Consider the following 12,398-nt stretch of genomic DNA (forward strand, 5'->3'; position numbering starts at 1 on the left):
CCCAGTTCTGTCAAACTCCCTCCACAGCTGAAACCAATAAAGTCTATCTTCATTGCATCTTTTAAACCTTACTTTATAGTGCACCAAGACCACTGTGTTACATGGTATATACCGTATTTTTCGCTCCATAAGGCGCACCTGACCATAAGGTGCACCTATGGTACTTTTTTTGGGGGGGGGGGGAATTCAAGAAAAAAAAAATGCGGCTCTTGGGGGCTTTTGTGGGAGGTGGGGGAAGTGAGAGAGCCCCGCCCTGTCCCTTCCCCCACCTCCCGCAAAAGCTAGGGATAGCCGCACGAAGCCTCCCCAGGGCAGCGGGATGAAGGCTCCCCGCTGCCCTGCGGAGGCTTCATGGGCTACCCCAGAGCTGCTCAGGAGCTTGTCGGGGCTGGCGGGGGAAGCCCGGGTTTGCCCCAGCCCTAGAGTGCAGGTCGGGGCTGGCAGGGGAAGCCCGAGTCCCGTCCCCCCCCCATCCCCAGGGAGCACACATTCACTCCATAAGACACACAGACATTTCCCCTTAGATTTTAAGTGGAAAAAAGTGTGTCTTATGGAGCGAAAAATACGGTAAATTGTTGTTGTAAAGAAAATGAATAATAAAGGAAAGAGAAGAAGCCAGAGGGTTTCTGGGGCCCCCAAAATCCTGACAGCCCTCCTTCCCATGGACATTGGAAATGGTACTCCCGCTTTCACCCTCTGAATGTGTGGGTGGGCTGGATCATCACAGACTGGGTGCCTTCTCAGTGGTAGCCAGTGGAAGGCCACACAACAGGACATTCCAGAGACAGGGTGGGGATGAGGCAGAGCCATTGGATCCCAAGCCAGTTTCACTGCTGTCATATTATGGTGTGGCCCAATCCCTGTAGCAGCTCCAGGCTGGCACAGAGATCTTACTGCCCCCGGCCACATTCTGGTCCTCTCTGTGAATGGGGCCCCACCTCTCTGTAAAGCCATTGCTGTTGGGAAGAGGAGGTTTGGACTGCAGCCTAAACTAGCAGAAAAATCAATGCTCTCCAGTGGCAGATTTAGCAAATAGCTAGCTAGCTAAACATGCACATATGTTGGGGCATAGCAGTCAGGCAGATTGGAGCTGGCCCTTCAGTTCTTGTCCTAAGGCTATTTGAAGGACTCTCCCAATGCCAGCCACGTGCCACTATCAACATCCCAGTCCTAGAATAGCTCAGCCAATTCCCAAATCCATTTTCAATCATAATCCAGAAGCCCTTTGCTACCTTTAGTCTTTGCTTTGATATCTAGCATGTCCTTCTGCCATAGATATGATTTACTACCCTCTCTGCTGTTCTCTGCCTTTCTCCCAAGGTAAACTTGCACACAGTTCAGTAAATCCTCAGCAGTTTTTGCACTGAGCTAAAGCCCACACAGCACTTTCCCAGGCTATGCAGATGTGCACATATGCACACAAAACATGGCTCCTTCAACCCCAGCTTACCACTTTCATTTTCCTTATTTCAATATCTTCCTTCCTCATATCATGCATATTCAATTCAGACATTCTACCTTGCAATTTTGCCTTGTAACTCACCAGCCTTCACAGTCTTAAGCAACCACGTAGATGCAGAAAAGCCTTGCTAGCCGCTGTGTGGTTTATGGAGGCACTGGGAGGAGTTTGTGGTGGGAAAATACCATTTCCAATCCATAAATGCTTTTACTCTAATGACTTGACAGCCCTCTGATGAACCAGAACAGCCTGTCTCTGAGCTGCAGTGGAGGCTGAGCCCTGTACCAAACATACTTTCCCTCTGCCAACTAGGACAACATAGTTAATATAGCAGGCACTGTTTAAAAGAGGTTGAAACAAAACCTTGCAAAAGATGGTTCACAATTGTTGGTGGGAGGGAGAATGCATTTATGGATGACTCCTCATCAGTGGACAGTTGCTTTCCTCAGTCTTAACATGCACACAGACAACAGATTCCCATTAAACAAAGAACTTTCTTCCAAAGACTATTCCCATCCTGCAAGATAGGATGAGCTTTGAAATACTAGCTAGAACTTCCAGTGCACCAAGCAGAGAGGACAGTTCTACTTACTCAAGTATGATGTGCAAGGCAGAACTAAGGGCTGGGACAAGGTGCAATTTGTTCCCTGACCATTCCCACGATGGGATATAAGCACAAATGAAGATGACATTCCAGTCTGATGTGGTCAAATGCCGTATCCAGAGCTAATGCATTGCCTCACCATGGCAACAGAACACATGGGTTTATATACATGTATCCCCAAAGCTTAAAAGATTATCTATCAATGACACAAACATTATACAGCCTAATTTACTGCTGTTCTGGGGACATTACAAGGACAGCCCTTTACTTGCTGTGCCCTGAGTTCAGAACATTTGCTTTGGGTTCAAAGTTTACACTATGCAACCCTTGCTCAGTCAGGATGAGGCCAGAGTGTGCCTGTGAATGTGAGTGCCATGTCCAAGGGGCAGTTTAGGATCATATATTAGAGTTGCTTAGCAAATGCTTTTTTCCTTTCCCCTTCACCTGCCTCTGTCAAGAGAGTCATGTCACAAAATGAGGATAAGATGAGGAGGAACAGAAGATTTGAAGGAAGGATATAACAGAAAACACAACGGCACTTCAAAAACCTGACATCTATCCTGTGCTATTACTTTTTAGCACACCTCCATCTCCACACACGGGCAAATTATTAGAAGGGAATGACAAAGGTCCTAGTAATTCAAGCTGCTAAATTATAGAACTGGGAACTAAGAGGCTGCTTGGAAAGTTACATTCTAAAATGTATCATTCTTGTAGCAGCTGATTGGAGAAAGCATCCCTCACATACCAGCAAGGAAACATAATGAAAGGAAAGGGTTATTCTGCAATCTGAATGGAGCATCACAAATAGCATCAAGCCACTGTGGCAACCAGTTGCTGGCTTGATTGCACAGTTAGAAATTATATGCATATAATGCAACAGGAGGACCAAAATGAGCTTCTTGGCACCATTGCAATTATGGATGCTACTAAGTGAAAGCAAATTTCTACCTTTTTTATGGTGTTCTTGTGAAGCCATCTGAAATGTAATGAATAGTGCTAGCTTTTAACAACCCCAGGTTTAAATAAATGTAAACTGTGTTAAAGGTGGAAGAGATTTTCCTCTTTGGTTTCTTTTAAAGCCAGAAGCCCAGGATCAGCTCCTACAATGCACACACCCCTAAACTCACAAAGGAAATTTTGCCTTTCACAACTACTAACAGGCAGCAGGTCCTTTCTTTAAGCAATTGATGCTTCATTGCCAGTTAAACTACTTATTATGCAACTTTAACAGAATAAAGCACTTTTTCATACAACTGCCACAAGGTGCAATGGTTACTAATCCAGATGGCTTTAAAAATGGGTTGGACAAATTCATGGAGCAAAGGTCATTCAATTGCTATTAGCCGCATAGCTAAATGGAACCTCTCGTTTCAGAGGCATCTGAAACAGGCTGTGTACACACCTCTGTTTACTCTGCATCCAGTGTGCTCCCACTGCTGAACTGGAAAGTTTCGTGCACATGAAGCTAGCCAAAATCCATTATCTAACCTGTCATTTCTTAGAAAATGCAGAGTTTGAGCAGGGCCGGCCCAACACATTTTGGCACCTGAGGCAAACCACAAAATGGCACCTCATCCCACCAGGGAAGAATGGGTAAGCAAACAAGGGGAGAAGTAAAGATCTACATTGGAAACAAGGGTGGGAGGAGACCAGCAGAACCTGCTGTTTGCCTGGAAGCCACTCTTAGAGGGCATAGTGGGGGCTGCCGAGAAGGTGGCAGATCTGGTCTCCAAGGAGAGTGCTGCAACCATTGCTGCACCACAGCAAAAGCGGGCGATGCATTCCTTGTAGGCCAGATCTGCTGCCCCTGTGAATCGTGCCACCTCACCTTGCCTGATGGATGGGCCAGTCCTGGTTTTGATGCATTCCCACCCACCGTTCCCTGTCCAACAGCTTTAATCCAAATTGAGAAAAAGAATGACCTAGTTTAGTTTTAAGCTGGTAATATATATGCAGCCTCAGATGGTGGGGTGGGGCATGCATAAGTCAAGCAACATGGAAGGGTATTGCCTTCGTGCCTTGGCTGTGGGCTTCCCAAAGGCATCTGGTTACTATGAGCATGCTCATATGTTTTGGATGAATCCTGAATACTAAACTGGGCTGCTTCTGAGACATTAATTTGCAAACTGGTCTGCAAACTTGATTGCTTTCATTGTGAAGTAGGATTATTGTTCATATTTCACAAATAAGGGGCTGAAGCTGTGTATGATAGGAGTGGAGTTTTAACTATTACTACTGAACCACACCAGTTTCTTCCTGTTCAGTCTTACAATACCCAGGATCATCAATTTTTTTTAGAGACACAAATTTAATCCTGTATTCATCTGGTCCTGAAATGTCAATATCCCCAATCAGTATCAGCCACAACAATCTTGCACACAGCTCTGCTTGCTTTGCAGGCAACACCTGCACTTTAGCACTCCTCGACACACAGACACCTAACATTTCAGCACGGCGTTATGTGTCAAGTGCCAAGGTTGGATGTGAACACACAGTAGGATAACTCTATTATTATGCATAACAACATGTTTAGAAAGATGATGCTCTAGCATTAGCAAACACCCACAATTACCTTGCTTTAAATGCTCATGAATGACGGTAGACTGACAAGAGGCTTGGCAAGCGGGCTTTTCTCTGTGCATCAAGAAGGAAACACAGCTGTACCAAATTCCTCAGCATTATCCTAACAGGCAGTGTGAAATTCACCCTGCAAAAGCTGCCCTGAGGTGATTTCCACCCCGCCCAGCCTGTCCCCAGGCCTCCTCCCTGAGCACATGACTGAGAAATTAAGGAGGGCAGATCCTTTACTCTGGCCCTGGGGCTTAGGGTGTGCGTTTCCCACAGGATTTGAGTTATTTTCTCTTTTTCCCCCTACACAGAGGCAGGACCTTGCTCCACACTAGTTCTGCTTCACTGCCCATCATTACCCATTCCACCACCCGACTCAGCCAGTGGGAGACTGGAGCTCAGCCAAGTTAGCACTCAGGTCAAGTTCTGCACGGCTGTGCAGAGCACAAAGTTGTTTGATCTAGCACAGGCAGCAAGCTCAAGCTGACACGCATGGAAGGAATGCCTCTCAGAAGCCATGACATATGAATTAGCGTCACACAGCCAGCCAGTAAAAATAATATAGTCCTTCACCTGGCAAGTGACCCTGCAAACGAGGGCATGCGGTCACTGCAAAAGCAAGATGGTTCAAGGAATATCACAAAAGTCCACAACTGCCAAAATACGTAGTTCAGAGCCAGTTCACAGAACCAAAGGTTGCCATCCCAACTAAAAGTTTAGTTGCTTTTGGTCAATATTTATTACGCATGTAAACAATTCAGATTATGGCTCAACCCAGGTTAGGTTCAGAACAACGGACAAGGTGGTGAAATCTACACAGTGACTACCATTTATGCACTGACATGTCTGCGCCAAATGCCGAGAACCAGCATCAGAGTACTTGGACTGGGACCTGGGGGACCAAAGACTAGACTCCCCATCTCAGCCACAAAGCTCACCAGGTGCCTTGGGACAGTCACTCTCTCCCAGCCTACCCTACCTCACAGGGTTAAAAGAGGCAGAGGCGCCAGCTTGAGAGGGCAATTGTGGGGGGCAACATCAGGAGGAGTTGAGGGTGGAGATGAATCCAGCAGCAGCAGCAGCAGTGCAGCTTCAATGACCAGTAGCTCCTTCTACTGCTGATGCCACCAGCAAGGTCTGCTTTTACCTGATGCCACCGCCACCAGCAAGGGTCTGCTTTTACCCTCCTTCCCCTACATGGCAGCAGCAGCAAGAGGAGCCTGCCACTGAAGGCACGCTGTGCTCAGCTCTGTGCTTAGCTCAGCTCTGCACTTGGCCTCCTCTACCCACTGATTTCTTTGGACATTGGGGGTCTGCCCCCCCCCAAATACTGGGGGTGCTCGAAAGGGCTTGGTCCCCAGGAGTCGGTGTCCCTGCTGTGAGGATGAAATGGGGAGAACCATGCACCTCCTTGAGCTCCTCGGAAGGACAATGGGACAGAAACAGAATAAATAAATAAACTGATGACTTCCTGACTTACCATTAGGTAAAGGTAAAGGGTCTGTCCTCAGGCATTCATAGTGATTACCTACCTGTTCATAATGGGCTCCTGCAATCCAGGCAGACAAATGTCTGCCTAGATTGCATAGACTTCAGAATGGTTTGGACCAGGGCTTTTTTTTCAGCCGGAACTCAGTTCTGGCACCTCTCAGGTGCCATTATAAGAGAACAAGAGAGGCGTTCATGGCGAGTTCTGGCACCTCTTTTTCTAGAAAAATAGCACTGGCTTGGACCAGCATCTCTACAGAATAGCCACTTTGGAAACTTCCAAATCAGAGTTTATTATGCAATCAGTCCTGCTCATGCATGGAAGGTTTTTGCAGTGTCCACATGATGTCATCTTCAAAATGCAAGTCCATGCTTTTTTAAAACACATTTAATCTGGATTTCCCCTTACCACAGAAAGCCCAGCAGGAAAAAATAATCTATAAATATAAATCCATCTGTAGTTACTACTGGTATCGAAGCTTGTCAGTCCTTTTTTTTTTTTGGTCACGTGTGGTTCTGTGTCATTGGGTGGCCTCTAACGCTACACTCACCTGAGCACACCTCAGTCATTTTGTTTGCGATGAGACTGGCTACTTCCACTAACTGCAAGATACTGAATGCACATTCAGTTTCGACATGGTGAGGAAGAGCTGTTCTCTCAAGCTCTCAACAGAGATTATCTTATGAACTACATTTCATAAATCTGGCTTTAAGTGTGTGTGAGAGAGAGTGAGAGTGAGAGTGAGAGAGAGACAGACAGACTGTGTGTGTTATTACAAAGGTCTTGCATAACCTCTTTCTCACTCTTGTGCAAGCCTTAGTCAGGTAAATGTCACTCTAGTTGTGCAACTCCTCAGCATTAAAAATTAAAAGCAACACAACTGGAAATTTACATTGCCCCCCCCCCCCAAAAAAGCACAAGCCTCCATCTTGCATTGTGAAATATGATAACTAAAGCTGACAACTTTAGTTTGCTCTGGCACACTTCCTGGGATTTTTTTTTTTTAAGTTGTGCACGTACAGGTAAAGAAATATCTCTGCCAAGAACCAAAGAAGGGAGTAGAGGGTGGAGGAGAAGTGACTACAGGGAGTGACAAACTCACACAAAACACCTCTGGACACACCATTACTCGTGTGGATGGCAAGCAGCACAATAGCAATGGACAGCCATGGCTGAAAAAGTGGGAATGTGCAGAAGCCAACATGCCAATGATGCACATAGAAAAACTGGAGCTGAATGACTCCTACCCAAAGCACCCTTTGTTTCAGTTGCAATGTAAACACCTGCAAAAGGGCTGTGTCTGAGCTGCTTTTCTTGAAACATTTTGCTTTCGTACATAGTTTAGAGTACTTGCAACACTTCTTAAACTAGTGTACATTGTTGTTGTTGTTGTTGTTTAGTCGTTTAGTCATGTCTGACTCTTCGTGACCCCATGGACCAGAGCACGCCAGGCACTCCTGTCTTCCACTGCCTCCCGCAGTTTGGTCAAACTCATGCTGGTAGCTTCAATAACACTGTCCAACCATCTCGTCCTCTGTCGTCCCCTTCTCCTTGTGCCCTCCATCTTTCCCAACATCAGGGTCTTTTCCAGGGAGTCTTCTCTTCTCATGAGGTGCCCAAAGTTTGGAGCCTCAGCTTCAAGATCTGTCCTTCCAGTGAGCACTCAGGGCTGATTTCCTCAAGAACAGATAGGTTTGATTTGCTTGCAGTCCATGGCACTCTCAAGAGTCTCCTCCAGCACCATAATTCAAAAGCATCGATTCTTCGGCGATCAGCCTTCTTTATGGTCCAGCTTTCACTTCCATACATCACTACTGGTAAAACCATGGCTTTAACTATACGGACCTTTGTTGGCAAGGTGATGTCTCTGCTTTTTAAGATGCTGTCTAGGTTTGTCATTGCTTTTCTCCCAAGAAGCAGGCATCTTTTAATTTCGTGACTGCTGTCACCATCTGCAGTGAAAAAAACTAGTATACTATGGTCCTCCAAAGGCTACTGAACAACTCTCAGCATCTGATTTCCATAGCCTTAGCTAGCACAGTCAATCAGGATTTGGACTCCAACAACATCTAGAGGTCACCAGGTTCCTCACTCCTATTGCTTACCATACATTGTTACTGATATGCTGCTACAGTGCACACTTCAATGTAAAGTGGAGTTAAGTGATTAAAACAAGCTTTGGCTAAAAAACAAGACCCTTTGCTCTGGCTCTTTGTGCCCACAGGTACTAGGGATCAATGGTTTCTAACAAAGGTAGCACAGAAATTGCAGACTGTGAAAGATTTCTTTTCATATGTCTTGTTTGTTACGTACTACTAAATATAACTCTGCTCAGAGAGGAAGTGAGGTGGGGGTATAAATAGTTGCTGAGAAATCACAGGATATTGTTAGGTGCTGTTGCTGTGTGCATGGCTATTCCGCATTCATTATCTTTATGACTCCCTGAACTCAAGAACTTGAGCTGCTTCTCTTAACTGGACGGGGACATTTCTGCCACTTTCAGGGGGAACTCCAATTAAAGTGTCCACAGGTTGAGATGGATGGGGCTGTTGCTGCTCATTTGCTTCCTGCAAGAACAAGTGTTCACCCTGTTTCAGTCTGTACTTCTAACCAATAGTTGTAATAAATCAGAAAGCCTTCCAACTTTTTGCTAGGGGTGCTGCCTGGTTGCTAAAAAGCCTGCCCAACATTTGTCAGGGTCAGGTTTCACCTCACATACTTGTCCCAAAGGATTTGTCTGCTTCAGGTTTTTCAGCTGCAAGACCCTCAAGCTCAGAGAGCTTGTACCTGTGGTGCAGCAAAAGTTCTCCATCAGCAGGAATGCCAAAGAGGCTTGAGTTGACATGCCCTCCTCAATTTGCCACCTTATACACATGGGGCATTTCACTGATATGGGGTGTTGGCTACATATAGAGATGAATTAACCACTTTCTGTTGCTCAGCACCATTTAAAAAAACCCCAAAATGAAGCCAGGAACCATTGCCCTCAGTCTGATTTGGCGTAATGGCAATGCCTCATCATAGCTGGTGAGATATGGTTATGTAATAACTGAATACAAATCTGAGCAAGTGCCACCTTGTGAAATGGTGGCCAGCTGCAACAGGAAGCATGAGTTATGTGACCTCTGAGCGAGCACAATTCAAAGTGTTAGTGCTGACCTTTAAAGCCCTAAACTGCCTCGGCCCTGTATGGCCTGAAGGTACGTCTCCACCACCATTGTCCAGCCACCGAGATCCAGCTCTGAGGGCCTTCTGGTGGTTCCCTCACTGTGAGAAGTGAAATTACAGGGAACAAGGCCTTCTTGGTAGTGGCACCTGTCCTGTGGAACGCCCTCCCATCAGATGTCAGATAAACAGCTATATGACTTTTGGAAGACATCTGAAGGTAGCCCTGAACAGGGAAGTTTTTAAGTTTGATGTTTTATGATGTTTTTATATTTTGTTGGAAGCCACCCAGAGTGGGACACATAATAATAATAATAATAATAATAATAATGTGCGCAGCACATAATAGTAATAATATAATTGCCACTTTCACAACAGAAACAGGTGCTGGTGAAAATAATGACCAGAGAGCGAGGTTGTGAAACCTTTTCCCACTCCATAAGCTGAAGAAGTTCACCAGAGAATTTCCATCTCAGACTTAATTTGCAACAGCAGAAAAGTCATGCTTCTTTGGAGGTCGATCAACTGAAGAACAGCCAGAGACTTTTTCTACGCCGGGTGAGGGGGACCTAGTCTAAGAACCTCTGGGCTTCCTGAGAGAGCAATGCATAATGAACACTACAAGAGCCTGACTGAAGACCCCTTAATGTTTATGGAAAGATCTGCACTGACATGAATGAGCTCAAGGGTCAGGCTCTATGTCCATTTCTGAATATGCTCATGGGATGAAACGTATGGGGGAAATGCTATAGACACATGTTCTGTTTCTGCCATGTAACCTAATCCAATGTGATCCCCACAGGGCCCAATGGGAGGAAGTGTGCACACTGGGATGCTCAAGGTTTTTGTTTGGCCCACATTTTTTCAGCAAGCCAAACTGATTCATGCTTTCTAGACTATTATGTGGATTGAATCTTTTGAATTTTGCAATTCTACAAATTTTGCAATCCGGTTTACAGCTCAAAAAAATACCAAAATGCTCATTTTAGGGTAAAACGCATACTTTGAGGAAAACAGCTGTTAAAAATAATGCAAATTCTAATGGCATGAACACAGGAAAAAGTGGCATAGACTGGAAATAGACCCGTCAAGCCACAGGATTGCAGCCTTAGCATTTTTTCCATGTGCTCGATCAGCATTGTCACTGGTTATGACAGCATTTCCCTTTCACCTACTTGTTTCACTCTTCTCTCAGCCTGCATGCGACTTGGGGCAGATGGTTTCATTATAGCTGCATAGAACAGGTTACCTACTAATGAGCCACAAAAAGTCTTGTCTCCCTCTGGATGGATTTCATACAGTCAGCTGCCAAAAGTGCACTTTCTAACTACAGCCCAAACTAGCATTCAATGTATGCTTTCCCAAAATGTTAAACTTTGCTTCTGCAATTACATGGGAAGAATAGTGCAACTTTATTTTATGTCATATCTTTGGGTTGTAGCCAACTAAGCCCTACTCACAGTAAACCCATTGAAATCAATGGGTGCTACTTATATCCACTTATTTTAATAGATTTACTCCAAGTATTACTCAGTTGTATATAATGTTTTGCGCTCCGAAACGCCAAAACAAAATAAGGGGTAAGGTTTGCCCAGTATTGAGTCCTGAATCAAAATGTTTCCTGCCAGTTTAGCTCTGACAATGCATCTCAATTCTGAATGCTCCCAAGCCCCACTCTGCCCAAATCTTAAGATCCTATTTGGAAGACCTGCTCCAACTGGTAGCCACCACAGAGAGGGCCTTTTCAGTGCACCGCAGATTTGGAAATGCCTAGACCCTTCTCTGTGAATTTCCAGTGCTAGGTGAAGACCTTTCTGTTACCAGAAACCCTTTAAAAAAACAAGCCACCACCCGGAAAGACTGGGTTCCTATTTTAAATTATTTTATTTTATCTTGGGTTTTCAGTGAGTTCCACTTTGCTGTACAGTGGAACCTTGGGTTAAGTACTTAATTTGTTCCGGAGGTCCGTTCTTAACCTGAAACCATTCTTAACCTGAAGCACCACTTTAGCTAATGGGGCCTCCCACTGCTGCTGCGCCGCTGGAGCACGATTTCTGTTCTCATCCTGAAGCAAAGTTCTTAACCCGAGGTACTATTTCTTGGTTAGCGAAGTCTGTAACCTGAAGCGTATGTAACTTGAAGCATATGTAACCCGAGGTACCACTGTATTGATGTAGTTTTGCCCTTTATTCGATAAAACTGGTTTTTATGCATTTATAGCAAAACAGCCAGAGAACTTTATGTTATGGTGTGGCACCCAAATGCCGTAAGTAAAATAAAACAATGCAATATTCAGGATTGCCCTGTACTGCCCAAAATACATTTTTTTTGGGGTGGGGGGGGGACAACTTGTTTTACACTCACAGCCACTGCTGGGGTAGAAGCTCATTAAGGCAAACAATTCCTTATGTTTCAGTGGACAGCTTGTGATGTGCATGGTGTTCTCCTTCACCACACTCCTAACTTCGTATTTGCTCCCTGAGCACTACCCTGCTTTTATTTTATTTTTTTCCTGATAGCCCCCAATACTAAATGAAATGAGCATGACACTGGAGTACATATTGGTTTATCTGGATGATCAAGCACTAGTGCTTCAGTATACAGGGATGAGATGGCTGGATGTGCTGAACCAGAGTGCCCAAACACCTGCAAAGTACCCAGGGACAATACTGGTTCCTACGCTGATTGTAATGACTAGCAGAGGCCAGCACAGACTAGTAACAGCTGGTGCAGAGGAAGGGGGAACAGTGGCCACAGCATCAAACTTAGGGTAGACATATTTCAAAAAGTAAAAACCAGGATACCCCCAAATTGTTGAGCCTTTTGTTACAAAAACATCAAAAACCTGCAATTATTCAATTGACTTGCCAGGTCAAAGTGCCATCTTTAGGAGATCCCCCCCCCCCATGTCAATTCCACCTTTGAAATCCCGGTAACGTCCAGGAAAATCCAGACGTATGGCAGCCCTAACCAAATTCTACTAGGTTCCAGAAGGAAGTGCAGTTGCTGGGAGAAGCAGCAAGAGAGTGTATTCTGTGAAAATGGGATGGTGAGAGAAGGGAGCACGTTTTGCTCCAGGGAAATAGCCTTTTACTTGAGTGGGGGGGGTG

General features: G+C 45.2%; 1 protein-coding gene across 2 annotated transcripts in view; it reads right to left on the reverse strand.

The window, feature by feature from the left end:
- CDK18 (cyclin dependent kinase 18) overlaps positions 1-12,398 on the reverse strand; it is an 83,384-nt gene that overhangs the window by 34,940 nt on the left and 36,046 nt on the right. Inside the window, exon 1 of one of the 2 annotated variants that reach the window (XM_083444506.1) lies at positions 1,544-1,610. The exons of the other annotated variant lie outside the window; for it this stretch is intronic. The gene's annotated coding sequence lies outside the window, so the exon portion shown is untranslated. Of the gene's footprint in view, positions 1-1,543; positions 1,611-12,398 lie in introns of those variants that run through there. 2 annotated transcript variants of the gene reach the window in all.

This window comes from Podarcis tiliguerta (assembly GCF_965153285.1).
Source record: "Podarcis tiliguerta genome assembly, chromosome: 6".
NCBI lineage: Eukaryota > Metazoa > Chordata > Lepidosauria > Squamata > Lacertidae > Podarcis > Podarcis tiliguerta.